The 15,921-nt window shown below is 33.2% G+C and overlaps 1 long non-coding RNA gene across 1 annotated transcript; it reads right to left on the reverse strand.

The window, feature by feature from the left end:
• Nucleotides 1–1,327: 1,327 nt before the first annotated feature.
• LOC143228227 (uncharacterized) lies at nt 1,328–6,466 on the reverse strand. Its single transcript, XR_013015274.1, has 4 exons — nt 6,399–6,466; nt 5,749–5,899; nt 5,177–5,207; nt 1,328–1,580 (listed from the first exon to the last, which is right to left on the reverse strand). It is a non-coding gene; the product is annotated as an uncharacterized LOC143228227 (long non-coding RNA).
• Between the last annotated feature and the right edge of the window lie 9,455 nt (nt 6,467–15,921).

Consider the following 15,921-nt stretch of genomic DNA (forward strand, 5'->3'; position numbering starts at 1 on the left):
AAAATATCAGAAAATAGTGAATAAAAATGTATTATAGTAACTGTTTTATTTAAATATTGGTTTTACTTGTAATCAAAACTTCTGTGATCGTGTTAGTTAATTATTAACTGAAAACACAAATCAACTGTCTCGTTTAAATAAAATTTTTGCTTTTTAGGACGTATTATTGAATACAGACCTCAATGTTGATAATATTGTCAGTTGTTATGAGCTCATCATCCTTTGGAGCTATTTGCCTGTAGTAACACCAAACATCCATAAAACCACTATCTTAGAAAGACCATCTGCCTCGTAGCACTGCCCTTACTGACAAAATCTGTAAAGTAACGCTATCCACTTTTAGACACACTATTTTTGATAAGACGCTCCATACAAATACTACCATTATTAGTACAATACACCTTGTAATACCAATCGCATATATAAATATTGCCCTTAGTAACACCGTCCGCCCATATAACTTTACAAACACAACTTCTGGCGAGTAAAACTAAGGCTATGGTGTCACTCTCCCTTAGTAACACTATGATATGATCCATAGCAATGCGCCCTCTGATATCATCGTCTCTCGTTTTGAATCATCCAATTACCAAGCTCTGATAAAAGGATTGACGACATAAAGATGTGAAATCAAAATAAGAGTGAAGACAAGTTTTAACTTTGTGGACAGTAATTCACCATTAAAATAAAAACAAAACTACTAGTAGAATGTTAACATACACAATAGGATACATTAAACTCAATTGCTGTTGAATAGTTATATTATTATTAGGTAGAGATTATACAAAAGCCTTTCCTGTTATCTTGTTTACATCTTTGAAGGGTTGAGATTTGTCTTGTTTTTTGAAGATTTTGCTCTTTAGTCAAACGAGTTTTTTTTAATACAGTGTTTCAATAGAAATAGGAAGGTTGTATTTATAATCAAGTTCTATATACAATAGGATTCTAACCGTAATATTTATTGTTTGTCTGTTACTGTCTGGTAATTCCTGTTATACTCTGTTTGAAACTGTTGTTTAATGTCATTGTTCCGGTTTATCGTGTGATGAAAACGAACAAAATAAAGAGGAACAATAAAACTTGCTGCTATGATACAAATATTCCCAGAACCCATCACTCAGACATTACACAGATACCATTGTGAAAGGTAGCACTGTATAGTGTTGTAACGTTCTGATGAGCTATTGTGTAGATATTTAGAATACCATTTCAGTTAATAATACAAGTCAGCTCTACACAGACAGCAATACCACCTGCCTGATATTAACTAATTTAAAAACAAGAAAGGAAGTTAGCTGTTAAAAAATTAAAAAAACTTTTTTTTTTCGTTTTTGATAGCATTTAACGTGTTTTATTTTATGCGTGAAAGTCACTCAACATTTTAAAGAAAACATGTAAATAAATTTAAAAAAAAAACTATTCCAAGTAAACTTGAAATCACGTTTTAATTTTATCAATAAAATACCATTAAAAAGTTTTAGCTATATTTTGTCGTCTTTTAGCCATCCAACAAGTGAAAGCAGGAATGACGTATATGTCTAAACATTATGAACGTCTTTGTATACCACCTTCGCAGATTCCTGAAAAAAAAAAAAAAAACGAATTATATTTTACTCTCACAGCTTTATTTTGTATTAAAAATCGCAGAACATCTAAATGATAAGTAGACTGAGAACACGTGCAAGCTTTTTAAGAAATGAAAAAAACACACGTTACGTTTAGTTAAAGTTATGACGTAAGTACCTTCTCGATTATATATTGAGCACACCTAAAAATAATAAAAACAAAAAAAACACTTAGACTAAGGGGTGTAGTTCTGCAAGTATTTTCAGGTATTGAGTACCGGAACTTAGGAGCTGCTTTATATATATATATTTTTCTTCTTGAAAACAGGCCCACTTCACCGAGCTGAGTGACTCTACTTTTTTTTTTTTTTTTTTTTTTGAGAATTTCAGCTCTGATTATACTCTTATAATGTAAAGGTTTTTCGATATTAACACTGGAATAAAATAAAACCAACTACTACAAATGACTATCTAACTGAAGGAAACACAAAAAAGAACACTAACAGAACACACTATAACACTTGTGTTCACGACTTACCGTAGCGGTTTCGGTACGAGTGGGCAGGCTTTACAACTCCCCTTTTCTACCACTGAAAGACTAATAGAAGAGACACTACACACACTACAAGATTTATGTAGAGAACTGTTCAAGTTCTATGGTAGTGTTAAAAGTTTCTATAGACCTTATGGTCTTTTATCCTACCAATGATGGTGTTCAACGTGATAAAAACTTAAATTTGTATTGTATTTTTTGCTTTTTGAATTAAGCACAAAGCTACACAATGGACTATCTGTGCTCTGCCAACTACGGGTATCGAAACCCAGATTTTAGGGTTGTAAGTCCGCAGACATACAGCTGAGCCAGTGGGAGGGGGGCAGACCCGTTTGCAAAACCTAAAGACAAAAAAGCTTAGGAGGGAAATTAAACACATGCTTAGCTACGACTTGACACTAATGTTAATACACAATATATCGTAAATATCAACATTAATTCATATAACAGTCAAGAAATAGAACCAGATATTAGAAATACAACAACAACAACGGTACCTTTCAAGATTAATAACAATATAGAATGTTAAACAGTAATAATTTACACTTTTAAATTTATTTACAACAATAAGGTGATACAAACGAACAAGACAATAAAAACGCGATATATACTATGAGAAAGTTATATTTACACTGTACATATATACATGACGAATGAAAAAAGTGCACATAATAATAATACAAATAAATATAATTTTGTACAAATGCATACACAAAATGAAAGGAAAAATAATAAATAAAATGAATATACATACTGAAAAAAAATAATAATAATAAAGACAATTAACACATACATATATACACAAATTGAAAAAAATTGTTGAACAGTAATAATTTACACACCGTTCACAAAGCAATTCATAACTGGCTCTCTATGTAAAACTTCTGGTCGGGTACTTATTCACTAAGTAGGTCACGTGAATATACCTTATGTGATTATCAATTTACATAATCTTCTGCCACATTAATAGTACATATACGTCACCGTTAGGGAAGCTGATGCTATTTTCATGATTCGCGTACATTTTCTCAAAATACAAATAATTACGTAGAAGGTGAGTTAAAATTTTAATACAATTAAAAATGACTAGATAAACTAAATTATAGAAGGAAATCGGTATGATCTTATTGTATTAGATCAATCATGTTCATACACTATAATGTGTTCTGTACGATGTTAGTTGTACTAAGTCAATCGTGCTGATACACTAGTGTGTTCTATACGTTGTTAGTTGCACTGAGTCAATCGTGCTGATATACTGTAATGTGTTCTGTATGATGTTAGTTGCACTGAGTCAATCGTGCTGATATACTATAATGTGTTCTGTATGATGTTAGTTGTATTAGATCAATCGTGCTGATACACTATAATGTGTTTTGTACGATGTTGTTGGTTTCACCAGATGAACCATGTTGATACACTGTTATGTGTTCTGTATGATGGTTTTACAAGATCAATCAGAATGATAGGTATTTTTATTGTGATACCTATGATGTTCCAGATTAATCAGCATAATATATTATGAAGTAACTTCTATGAGGTGAGTTATTACCAGTGTTAGGATTGTATCTACTGAACTGTATTGTAACGAAGGCAACATTTGTTTTACTAAATCATTACATACTGAATCACACTGGAATCCTGGCTGTTCTCTATTTCTTTCTCTGTCATAAGTTTGAGTATTCACGAGCAACACTTGCCATCAATAAAATATGAACTAAACGTTGTCAAGATTCATGGTATTTTCAAGACATATGACATCATGCGGTATTTTAATCATATTTTATGTCCATGCTTAACTTCTTTTGTTCACAATGGATTTAGGGTACACTCTCTCGGAAGAAAAGGGAATTTTTGGAGTTTTTGTAGAATTTTAATATTTTCAAAGCGTAGAATGTCTCTTTTAAGTATATGCATAGTACGCCTTATCTTATCTTCAATAGGCAAACTAAACGTCCACAAACAAAAAAATAAAAATAAAAAATATGACGACAAAGGGTACGTACCTGTAGTTGGGTGTGATTAGTAATCTTAAACAAATAATTTCACCAAGGAAAGGAGGTATTAACTTTTAAAAAACATGATATCTTTTTTGAGAAGTAATAGCTTACAGTCTTAACTTCCTTATTTCGAGGGATAATAATCCTCTTTACTTCCACCTCTTTACTTTATTCTTGTTTAGGAATAATGATTTGAAAGACTTGAAATAAAATATCGTAGCAGTTGTTTATTTTATGTACTTGATTATAATACAAGTACCACAACTGTGTTTAATGTCAGTAAATGCATCTGTTTATGTAATAATTCATGTGTCTGTGATAACTAGTGTGAAATGTTTAACGTTGTTGTAATGTGTCTCTGTGATCATACACGTGTCTGCAATTACTTTCATCTGACTTTTTGTGATTGCTTACACACTATTTTGTAATTCATGTGGGGAAATTTCCAACTGCATAACTGTGATTGTCTCTGGTCATTTGAATATGCTATTTTCATTACTTTTTGGGGTAATTACGCCTATCTGTTTGCCATTAATTGTTTATGATTTCTTCTAAATACCTTTTTATTCTACATATCAAAATCATTCATAACTGTGATCATATCACACGTCTACCTGTTTAGTTAACAGATTTGTGTGTGATTACTCTTTTGGATCCGAAATCATCAGTGTGGCGTGTTTCAGTGATCGATTTTGCGTCTCTAATAACTCTCTGTCGTGTTTCTATCGTTACTTTTTAGCGTATATCTGTGTACATGTTCAAGTGTCCGTGATTACTCTTTGGCCCGTAATAACGATAGTCTTATTTGTATGACAGTATTTTTGAATGTACTATACCAATAATATCTTCAGTATATATTTTAATATTTATACAATTTTGAAACTCGTTTAAACATGTTAAATTCTACTTTTCATTTCACTGAATTTTTTATTTGAGATTTTACGAGAATTGTATGCATTAATTGCATGGAGGTTAATGCACTAAATTAAACGCAACAAAACTTTTTTGGTTTAAATTTTAACTACCACTATGAAAAGAATGATACAAAGAATACGTACTATCTGTGCAATCATCACGAGCTGGCTTAACCTGGAAAAATAAGAAGGGAAAATAAACTATTCTATAACTAAAAAGTACCACAAAACATATATTAAAAGTAACATAAGTAATAAGTATCAAATTTTACCTGTAAACAGATATTCATTTTTACATATAAGAAGTGTGAAGTGAGCGAACCACACAACAATATGGTATTTATTTAACTGTAAAATATCATACGTCCTGATAAGTCATGGAAGGGGGGGGGGAAAGGACGCAAACTTGAAGCATTTAACAACAATAACTTATTGGTACAGAACAAGTTTATTAACTATAATAACTTACTGGTACAGAACCTGTTTATTAACTATGACGAGTGTTAAATTTTGATGCTGTTTTTGCTTTTACTCGTGAAATGTACAATTAATAATATCGGTGTGGAATTACTATTATTTCTCAGTTTAACTACACACTGGTATTGCTTTCCAAATTAATGTAATTTTAGGCACTTTGTGGAACTAATGTTCGTAACATCTCATCTCAAACTCAGATGCAGTTTTTATCACCAAATATTAAATAAAATGTTTCATACCTGTTTTTCAACAACAGAAGTGGCTATATTTGTTGACATTTCATACTTTGTTTTCAAGTTCCTACAAGGGATTTCAAGGGTAGATGTAGTAGTTACAAGACAACGTTTTATTCCGAATTTCAAAAAAGTGCATAAACTCAATAAAAGTAACCTGTGGTGGAAAATAATTTTTGCAGTTTAAAAACTGATCAAATAAACGAAAAAAGTATGTCAAATATTCACTCACGAGTCAGCCAGTTGCGTGCTAAGTCGCTTCAGAATTTTGAACTTCACAAACTAAAATTATCAAACCATAGAAAACATTATACGCATACACCTAGACAAAAAGCAAAATCAACTGACAAAAGTAAGTATACCCCACGAAGTAAAAAATCACGAAACCATATACTGCTGCATACCATATATTGCCGACATCAGCAGAAAAATAACCAACATTTGGCAAAAACTAGCAACAAAATATGACATTCCAGTTAATATCAAATTTATTTAAAAACCAGGCACAAAACTAAGATCTATACTATGTAAAAGCTACACTGACAAACACAACACCAACATTATTTATAAAATACAATGTAATAACTGCCACGATTTCTATATTGGAGAAACAAGTAGAAAAATGGAAACCAGATTCAAAGAACATAAAAAGTCACCTTCACACGTTTTTGAACACTGCAAGTCAAATAAACACATATTGTAAAAGCTATGTAAAAATTACACTGACAAACACCACATCAACATTATTTATAAAATACAATGTTATGACTGTCACGACTTCTATATTAGAGAAACAAGTAGAAAAATGGAAACCAGATTAAAAGATCACAAAAAGTCACCTTCACACGTTTTCGAACACTGCAAGTCAAATAAACACAACATAACAATAGAAAATACTCAAATACTAAATAAAGAAACAAACATAAACAAACGTAAAATTAAAGAAGCCTTACTTATACAACAACTTAAACCCAAAATAAACCAATACAAAGGAACACCTTTATATCTATATTAATAAATATAATCAAACATCTAAGTACGCCCTATACATTCCTACACTCAATTATACAACCACCTTCAAACGTATGGTCAGCTACCTGTTAGTAACCCCTTTCTTTCTTTGTGAACCTGACAATGACCGAAGAAGGTCGAAACGTTGTTCGCTCCTCTACTAGTGCTTTCTCTACCCATACCAGTTGTTTTTAAATATATAATGAATTACATTCAATAATTTTATCACATTAATATATTTGGAAGTCATATTTTAATAATGAAGCACAGATCAAGACTCACCTTGCTCATCAGAGTTTAAGATATCAGACGTAAACATCGAAATGTATAGTTTTCTCAACTTTTAAGTTTCCACATGTTTTATCAAAAGAAGTTTGTCATGCCAAAATTGGAGTGTTTAATAAACTACTGTTAAAATCAATAAAAAAGGGGTTATACTATTCTAACAAAGGAAATGTTAATGTTAGAATATTAGCAATATTTTATAACAGATCAAACATTTGTGATAAATTTACTGTTGTTAGAAACTGACTGTACCAATGACAGAAACTAATTGTACCACTGATAGAAACCGACTTTATCACTATTAGAAAGTGGCTGTACCACTAATGGAAACTGACTTTATTGCTATTAGAAACACTTTACTGCTGAAAGAAACCAACTTTACCACTGATAGAAATTGAATTTGCAGAATTAAAAAAAAAACATAACAAGGCTTACTTATTATAATGGTAAGCATTTGTGTGGAATATGTTCAAAACCAAATATTACGGAGAGCTTTGTGTTAAGATCAACTACATTACCACATATACAACGTTTCTGAAAGAAGCTCTCAAACTTTATTTTGCAAAAGGGTAAATTTATTATGCTTAATAACTTGTAACAGTCTCAGACGCCGCGATATAATCGGTATATAAAAACACCTCACAAATGCATTAAAATAAATTTAGACTTCTTGTGTTCAGATTCAACAGTGAATAAGTTTTTTGTCAGGACAGCACAATAAACACATATTTTGATTAGAACAAGTCAAATCTTTGGAAACTTTGCAAATATAAGTGATGTAAATAATTATTACATCTTAATTAACACACAATGTGCCTACAATTTCATGTCAAAAATCTATAGACTAAGATATCAGCTAAACTCTTGTACTGTTTATATTTATATTTTCATATAATCGCATTTAAGAATATCTGAAGTACTGGTTGAGGCTTTATATCGGTTTTTATCCTGGTTCTAACGTATTTCTGGATTTCATAAATGTTCTCATACATAATCAATATGTGCACTAAAAATAGCCTTAAAAATTTAATGATATTCTCATTCCAAGATGGTCGACTTTAAGAAGGCTGATGGTATCATTTCCTTAATACTATCCAACAAAAGCTTCATACAGCGGATGTCCAAAACTAAGGTTAAATCCTTTTTAAGACGTATTCTTTACAGTTTGAACAAAATAATACTGCAATATCTATATTACTCCTACTCTGGAGAAATTGTTAGACAGTATAAAATTCCACCTACTTCATTTAAAAAAAACTTCTGATGTGATATTTTAACTTTTAAAATCATTTGCTAAGTGTAACTTATTTATTATGGCGAATTACAGTTCGTCTTTCCAAATCATTTATATTTAACAATAACACAGTCTTGCTCAGAACACAGTTATTAAATTATTCTTTCATATATTCAACTCTTAACAACGGTACAGTCTTGCTAGAAAAATCATGTTGTCAAATTAACGTTTTACAGTCTAACTCTAATTAACAACTATACCGCAATGCTAAGAAAACATTGTTATCAAATTAACGTTTAACAGGTTTAATTTTTAAAAAACTATACAGTCCTGCTAGGACTACTTAGTTTCAACATTTATACAGTTGTTATTGAATGGCACATAAGTAATTCTACACAACTCACAAGTTTTAAGTCATTAAAGTTTAACAACTACATTTAGAAACATGTTTATGGGTATGGGTTGATGTTGAAAAAACAGACAGTATTTTACCGTTAAAATATTTATTTATTGAGGTATATTGAGTAACATTTTTCACAATTTTCTTGGGGCTTTGGTCGCTTAATGAAAATCTTTGGAAAACAGAATATAAGTAATTCTGACTTCCTCCATTTACCACTTAATCCGAGGATACGTTCTACAGTGGTAGCTGAAGACAGTTTATATTCGTCTAGTCATTCCCAGTACAATTTCTACTTTGGGTTGTGGTACCCAATTGTCTCGGTTTTTTAGAGATAGTTCCGTAGTTTGTTCCATTGTCCCGTAAAAAGTTCTCGGGACGCACAAAACATCCCCATTTTATGACACGTTAAACTGTCAGTCGCATCGAATCACGAATGTAATAGACCTACTTGATTTGCTCATTGCTGTAATTCGCATTATCCTGCCGCCAAACTCTCTCCAAAGATCCATCTTTGGGAGGTGACAAATCCAGATCTGCGCAGGTTTGGATACGGAGACATTTAAAGGAATGCTCTTAGTCTACCACATCGTACACTATGTACTGTAGTTTATAACTATTTAATCAAATAACAGAATTTCCACGTTCAATTTATTCTTCACAAAAATATATCTTAAAAAGTTTTAAAGTAATGTTAAAATCTAAATCTTTGAAAATATTATAGGCTTTTTAATAAACCCAGATACGAAGTAACCTAAGTACTTCAAAAGTTTTTCAGAAACAGTATTAATATATTTGTAACTAGGTGGAACACTCCATCAACGTAAATTATTTCCAACTTATAACAGCTATTTTGATGTAAGAAACAAGGGTGTGTGTGTGTTTTCTTTAGCAAAGCCACAAAGGCTATCTGCTCAGCCCACCGAGGGGAATCGAACCCCTGATTTTAGCATTGTAAATCCGGAGACATACCGCTGTACTAGCGGGGGGCAAGAAACAAGGGTTGGACTGTCCTATTTTTTCGATTTGCAAATCTGGTTACCCTATTATACAAAAGTAATGAAGCAATAGAAAGTTTTATACTGGTTATTATAGAAACTAGTGATTATCGTACGTAATTGAGATGACCGGTGAACAAGACAACATTAGAACCCTCTACACCTTGTTTTGTTTAGCAAGGTTGTTTCACACCAAGTTTCAATCGTCAAAGAGAGACACGATAAAGCTAACAGAGTACGGCTGCCGGTGTTTTTACTGTCCACGTTAGTTTTATTCTCTTGCAAACAAATGTTTTCGAACTTTTCATATTTTGAACTTCTGACCTAACTTTTGGTTAGAGTATTACTTATAAATATATACTAAACACAAATACCAAATCCGAGTACAATGCCATAATTTATCAAACAATATTAAATCTTTACCTATTTGATATCTGTATGTTTTGCTATCTAGAACAAAGTGTCAATACCTTCCTAGAAACATAATTCGATCTCTCTAAACACTTTTAGTAATTGAAAATAAACGACTATATGATTTTGTATATATGTAGATAAAAATTTTAATAACAAACCTTAAAAAGATAAAACAGATGCGGCCCGGCATGGCCAAGCGTGTTAAGGCGTGCGACTGGTAATCTGAGGGTCGCTGGTTCGCATCCCCGTCGCACCAAACATGCTCGCCCTCCCAGCCGTAGGGGCGTTATAGTGTGACGGTCAATCCCACTATTCGTTGCTAAAAGAGTAGCCCAAGAGTTGACGGTGGGTGGTGATGACTAGCTGCCCTCCCTCTAGTCTTACACTGTTAAATTAGGGACGGCTAGCACAGATAACCCTCGAGTAGTTTTGTGCGAAATTCAAAAACAAAACAAACAAACTAAAACAGATGCTCCAACGTCAGTTCAGCTTTTTTCTTTACCTAAAACGGTAGAAAAAATTATCAATTTTAGTTTGTCTACAGTTATTACAAAACTAGGCAATGGGCTGTCTGTACTCATCACGGGTATCGAAACCCCGTTTCTAACGTTGTAAGTCTCCAGACATACCACCGTGCCATGGGAAGCAAAATTATCATAACAGTTAAGTACAATAAAGTCCGAAGTCAATTATAACTTCTCTTTTTTTAATTATTTATACACTTAATAAATCATAGAAATTGGCGTAAATGTTATGAAAACTCTTAATTTACATATAATAATCAAATGCTGAAAAAGTGTTTCCCCGTGTTGAATTCAGAGGGTGTACAGGAGAGAATTTCCCCTGTTTTAAAATACTCCCTCTGAAATATTTTAATCATTTTGTCTGTTTTAGAGACGTTAGTTTTTTCACAGAGAGATGCTAACAACCGAATGAAAGTCGTGACACACGAGTCAGGATTTATTGTTATTCCATTTGACACTTGGATCACATGATTTTAGAAACGGAATAACGCAAAATTCTGGGGACTTCTCGAAGTAAGGCGGGTGTGACCTTGAGAGTTAGCCAAAGTGTATCGGGAGAATGAGGGACATGTATGAAAAGAACCAGGATAAGGGTTATATTGTAGAAGATAAACACCGACAAAATTTTTCTAGAAACGGCCGTTTTTAAATTTATTAACGTTGTTAATAAACTTTGTGGTATGAACTTTTCTGTGATTAAGTATGTCGCAGAAATCAATTATAGAATTTGTTACAAACAAACCTAAACTACGGCGGTGGTGCTGATATTGGGTTTTTGGTTCAAAGTGAAGAAAAGTAACAAACTCTTGGAACTAGTGATGTTGATTCATCAACCCTGCAGCTGTAACTTCCTCACCTTTATCATCTACTTCGCTTAAATAACAGAAGAAATGGAAAGAGAACTATGAATGGCTGTTTTTGATACATCTTTTGGAGGAGTGTTTTGTAAGTACTGCCAAGAATGTTTGAAAGATAATTTAGATGCACTACATAGAAAAAAGTGGTGTTTCCATAACAGCTACGCTTACCAACAACTGGAATACCGGAAAGTTCAACAGACATTCTAAGTCCGAGAAATATGCTAATGTTCATACTCATGGTACGATTTATAAATCAGGCCTTAAAAGTCAGTTTCATACTTTACTTCTTCAACTGTTGATTCAGGAATGTAGTTACAACAGGGAAACAAATGAAGAAATTACACATACTACGAAACATGGACGTTTGATTTCTCGTTTTCTTGTGCTGGAAGACAAAGTCGCTAAAACAATATAAAAGAAAATGAGTGCAACCGTTCGACAGGTATAATCAAAGGTACAGATTAGGATCTGCTGACCTGCATTGCCGAATATCTCGATGATTGTGACGCCTCATAATTGAATAACAAATATTACTGTATAATATAAGCCAGTTGTCAATTTAGATTTATTACATGACTAACTGGGGTGATGAGATTTCTTGAACATTACTGATCTACCAAGTACTATTTCCGGAACCATTATGAGTTCACTTGACAGAGCGAGTAAAAATGAATCTGAATGATAAGAAAGGCTTTCTTGCACTTTTGGAAAGTCCACTGACTCTATAATTACAAATCTATTTACGTCGTCTCAGCTTCATTTCGTGAGGGCTGATTTGAACTCCTTTAAGTACGTTTGAAAGTATCAAGAATATCGAGATGATGTGCGTTACCTGCGAAAAACAGGACTCGGTTTCTACAATCTTTAAAAATTATTTGATGATTGTGCTGATTTTGACTGCTGAAGCTAAGGGTTCTTTCAGGAGTATTTTAAATAAGCCGAGAAATCAGAAGCGACGAGCAAGACACGCTTCAAAGCTGCATGGGCATTAGTATTGAGGGCCCTAATGTACTTTCAGACTCGTTGTTGTCTAGGGTTATCGATGTATATGCTCTGCCCACCACGGGTATCAAAACTCGATTTTTAGTGTGTAAGTCCGCAGACATACCACTGTGCCATTGGGGGGCGATTGCACGAAAAAAACCCAAACAAGACGCATTCGTCTTCTTTAAAAGTGGCTATAGTGAACTCTGAACGTATTTTCGGTAATTTTTCTTTTTTGCAAATTTGTAAAAATTACTTTGAAATATGGTAACCAATTATAATAAAATATACCATGGCATATTTGTAAAGTTAAGTATCTTCCATGTTGTTAAATTTAAATTCATATTCCAGCTTCACATCCCCCTCTCTCCTTCCCCAGTAAAAAGACCTGGATTGAACACTGGATCTTCCTGTCGATGTCAAAAAGTATAAAACTAGCTTACAAAATTTATGTTTTCTAAACAGAAAGAGCTTTTGTTTGTTTGTTTGTTTTGGAATTTCGCACAAAGCTACTCGAGGGCTATCTGTGCTAGCCGTCCCTAATTTAGCAGTGTAAGACTAGAGGGAAGGCAGCTAGTCATCACCACCCACCGCCAACTCTTGGGCTACTCTTTTACCAACGAATAGTGGGATTGACCGTCACATTATACACCCCCACGGCTGGGAGGGCGAGCATATTTAGCGCGACGCGGGCGCGATCCCGCGACCCTCGGATTACGAGTCGCACGCCTTACGCGCTCGGCCTCAGAAAGAGCTACATGAAAAGAGAGATCTGGCACAAAATTAGTTTGGGTATGAACGTATAGGAGACGGAAAAATCATGTAATTTACTGCAGGGCATATTTACGTAAAAAATACGGAACTTTAAAAGTATTTGCTTATTATGTGACCTCATTGATAATTACTCTTAGTTTCAGCTTAAAGTCAAAGTTCATACATACACTCGCAGTTAATAGTTAAGGAAAAAAATCATATTCTACACCACTTGGTGTACCACATCAAAGTGCTGGTGTCTATCTGGTCTGGACTCTGTTGATTAAAGAGAAGGTGAGTATACTGAACACTTAATTTCACTTGCAGAGATACAACTGTTCTATTAATACAAGGTAAAATATTTATTATGTTTCAGTTTATCTTGTACTGCCTTCTATAGTCATTTTGCTAGTGATGTGTTTTGCAAATGTTTTTATACACCTGTATTGACTTGTTATCCCATTGCATATACCTTTATACCGAAACTTATTTTGTGCCAGACCTGTTTTTGTGAGACCACTTACACTCGGGTATTGAGAGTAATGCCCATACAGAGAGAACAAGGCCTCGATGTAACGCCTTAGTGGCGAAAACCCCAATGCAGCGAAGAGCGCCTCCACAACGTTATCTACAAATATGAAAAGCAATTAACAAGTTTGCTTTGGTAACTCCAAATTTTACATTAAAATAACTGTGACCTCAACTACTCTATAAAATGCTAAATAATTTCATAAACACTTGTAATATATTTAACTTAGATGCTATCACGTTTATTTGGAAGGTGATTATTACATTTTATTTTATATTGATGACATTAAGAAATGTGTAAAGTTAGGATAGGATAATAACTGAATAATGATTCTGAAAAGAAAAACCTTCATATAATAGAAGGAAATATGGTGATGTTTACTGACTGCTGTTCAATTCTTTTAATAACATTTTCTTATTTTTGAAATTTCAGTAATTATTTATTTCCGGAGGTTGTTATTTGGAAAAGAAACTATAACTTGCAAATATATTTAACAAAATTGGAATGATTTTTTTAATTATCGAATAAATCCTTTATTGGATTATTTTACATTGCTAATGCAAAAATAAAATTAATTTAAAACAAAAAAATGTCTATATTTACTTTAGTAGTGTTAAAGTCAATCTGCATTACAGTTAAAACACCCGTAACCATTACGTAAAGAATATAATAAAGTGTATACACAAACTACTCATTGCTTGAGGATTGTCCCCTAGTTACTAAGATGTTATTTTCTAAAAACATGTTGATTGTTCGAGATAAAACGTCCCCTTTTCTGAATAAAACAATCAAATATAAGTCAAAGATATTTTAGTACATTTTTTGAAAACTGAATTTGCAACATCGGTTTACGTTCTCAAATGCGCAATGGAAATATCTATAAATTAATATATAAACGCGCATATCACACGTGAATATGTCTCTTATACATAGGTGTACATAAACAAAACAAAAGTGATATTATAATTTTATAATGTTTGCGTTTTACAGCTAGACAGCACATAAAATCAAAAATAGAAAGGCACAAAACATGTTTTTTTTGTCACCCTATTACCACAGAGATAAAAATAAACTGTCGCTACCATTTGTAAAAAACACACCAGGGTGCAATTTGCATAAATCAAGTAAATTTCAAGAATCTAGGCTTAAAAATTATGATTTAAAAAAAAATTCTTATAAATCAAGTCTTATGTAAAAATTACCTAGCGAACGAAAAAGATAAAGCTAGTTGTGGAACAAAGTGCAGCAGCATACGTCCGAGATGAGGTGGTGGACAACAATTTTCGAGCTTCAGGATAAGTAATGTTATGAATCGTTTTGGAACGCTGCACTTATTTTTTTCCAACCATTTAGGGCAAGAACGAAAGTAGGACGAGTGAGAGCCATTGCAATTGATGCACTGAGGGTCCGTTTCACATTCGTAGGCATCATGGTCCTTGCCACTGCAACGAACACACGTAAAGGAACCACGACGTGACGTCTTTGAGTGACCAAACCGCTGACATTGGAAACATCGGAGAGGGTTGAAATCTGGCCGTAATCTGCAATTAAGATAACCTACCTTAATGGTGGCAGGCGGACGTGGTGCCGTAAATGTGAGAATGAGGACATTTGTCAGCATCATAATTCCATCTTTGCGAGTGGAGATACGCCTCACTGCAGAAACTTCTTTGGTGGAGAAACCAACGAGAATCTCTGAATCTGGGATGTTCTTCAAATCCCTCTCAACAATAGCTCCTCCTGATGAATTCAAAGTAGCATGAGGTTTAACCTCAATAGGTATATCCCCAATTGCCTTTGAATGTAAGAGGAGTTTACTGTGTTAAGATGTGGATGTTTCCACTAATATATCACCAGACTGAAACTTCTTTACTGACTTTGGAGAGCCAGCAAGTCCCTCTAGTCCCTTCTTAATGAAAAAAGAAGACATTTGTCCTAAAGTTGTATGAAAGTGAATGCAATATAAGAAAATGAGGTACAAGTACAACAGGTGTTACAGATGTTAAATATTGCTGCTCAGAATCTTCAAGACTGTTTTTCCACTATTTTATTAAGATTTTTAATTGGAGTATCCATAATAAAGAAAGGGAAATTTCGGTGCCCACTGACCCCTCCCACCATGGAGCCCAAAGAGCCCAAAGAGCCCACGCACTACAATGTCAAACAAGGACACTGCAGCAACGCCAG

The sequence above is a fragment of the Tachypleus tridentatus genome, chromosome 10 (genome assembly GCF_004210375.1).
Source record: "Tachypleus tridentatus isolate NWPU-2018 chromosome 10, ASM421037v1, whole genome shotgun sequence".
NCBI classification, from domain to species: domain Eukaryota; kingdom Metazoa; phylum Arthropoda; class Merostomata; order Xiphosura; family Limulidae; genus Tachypleus; species Tachypleus tridentatus.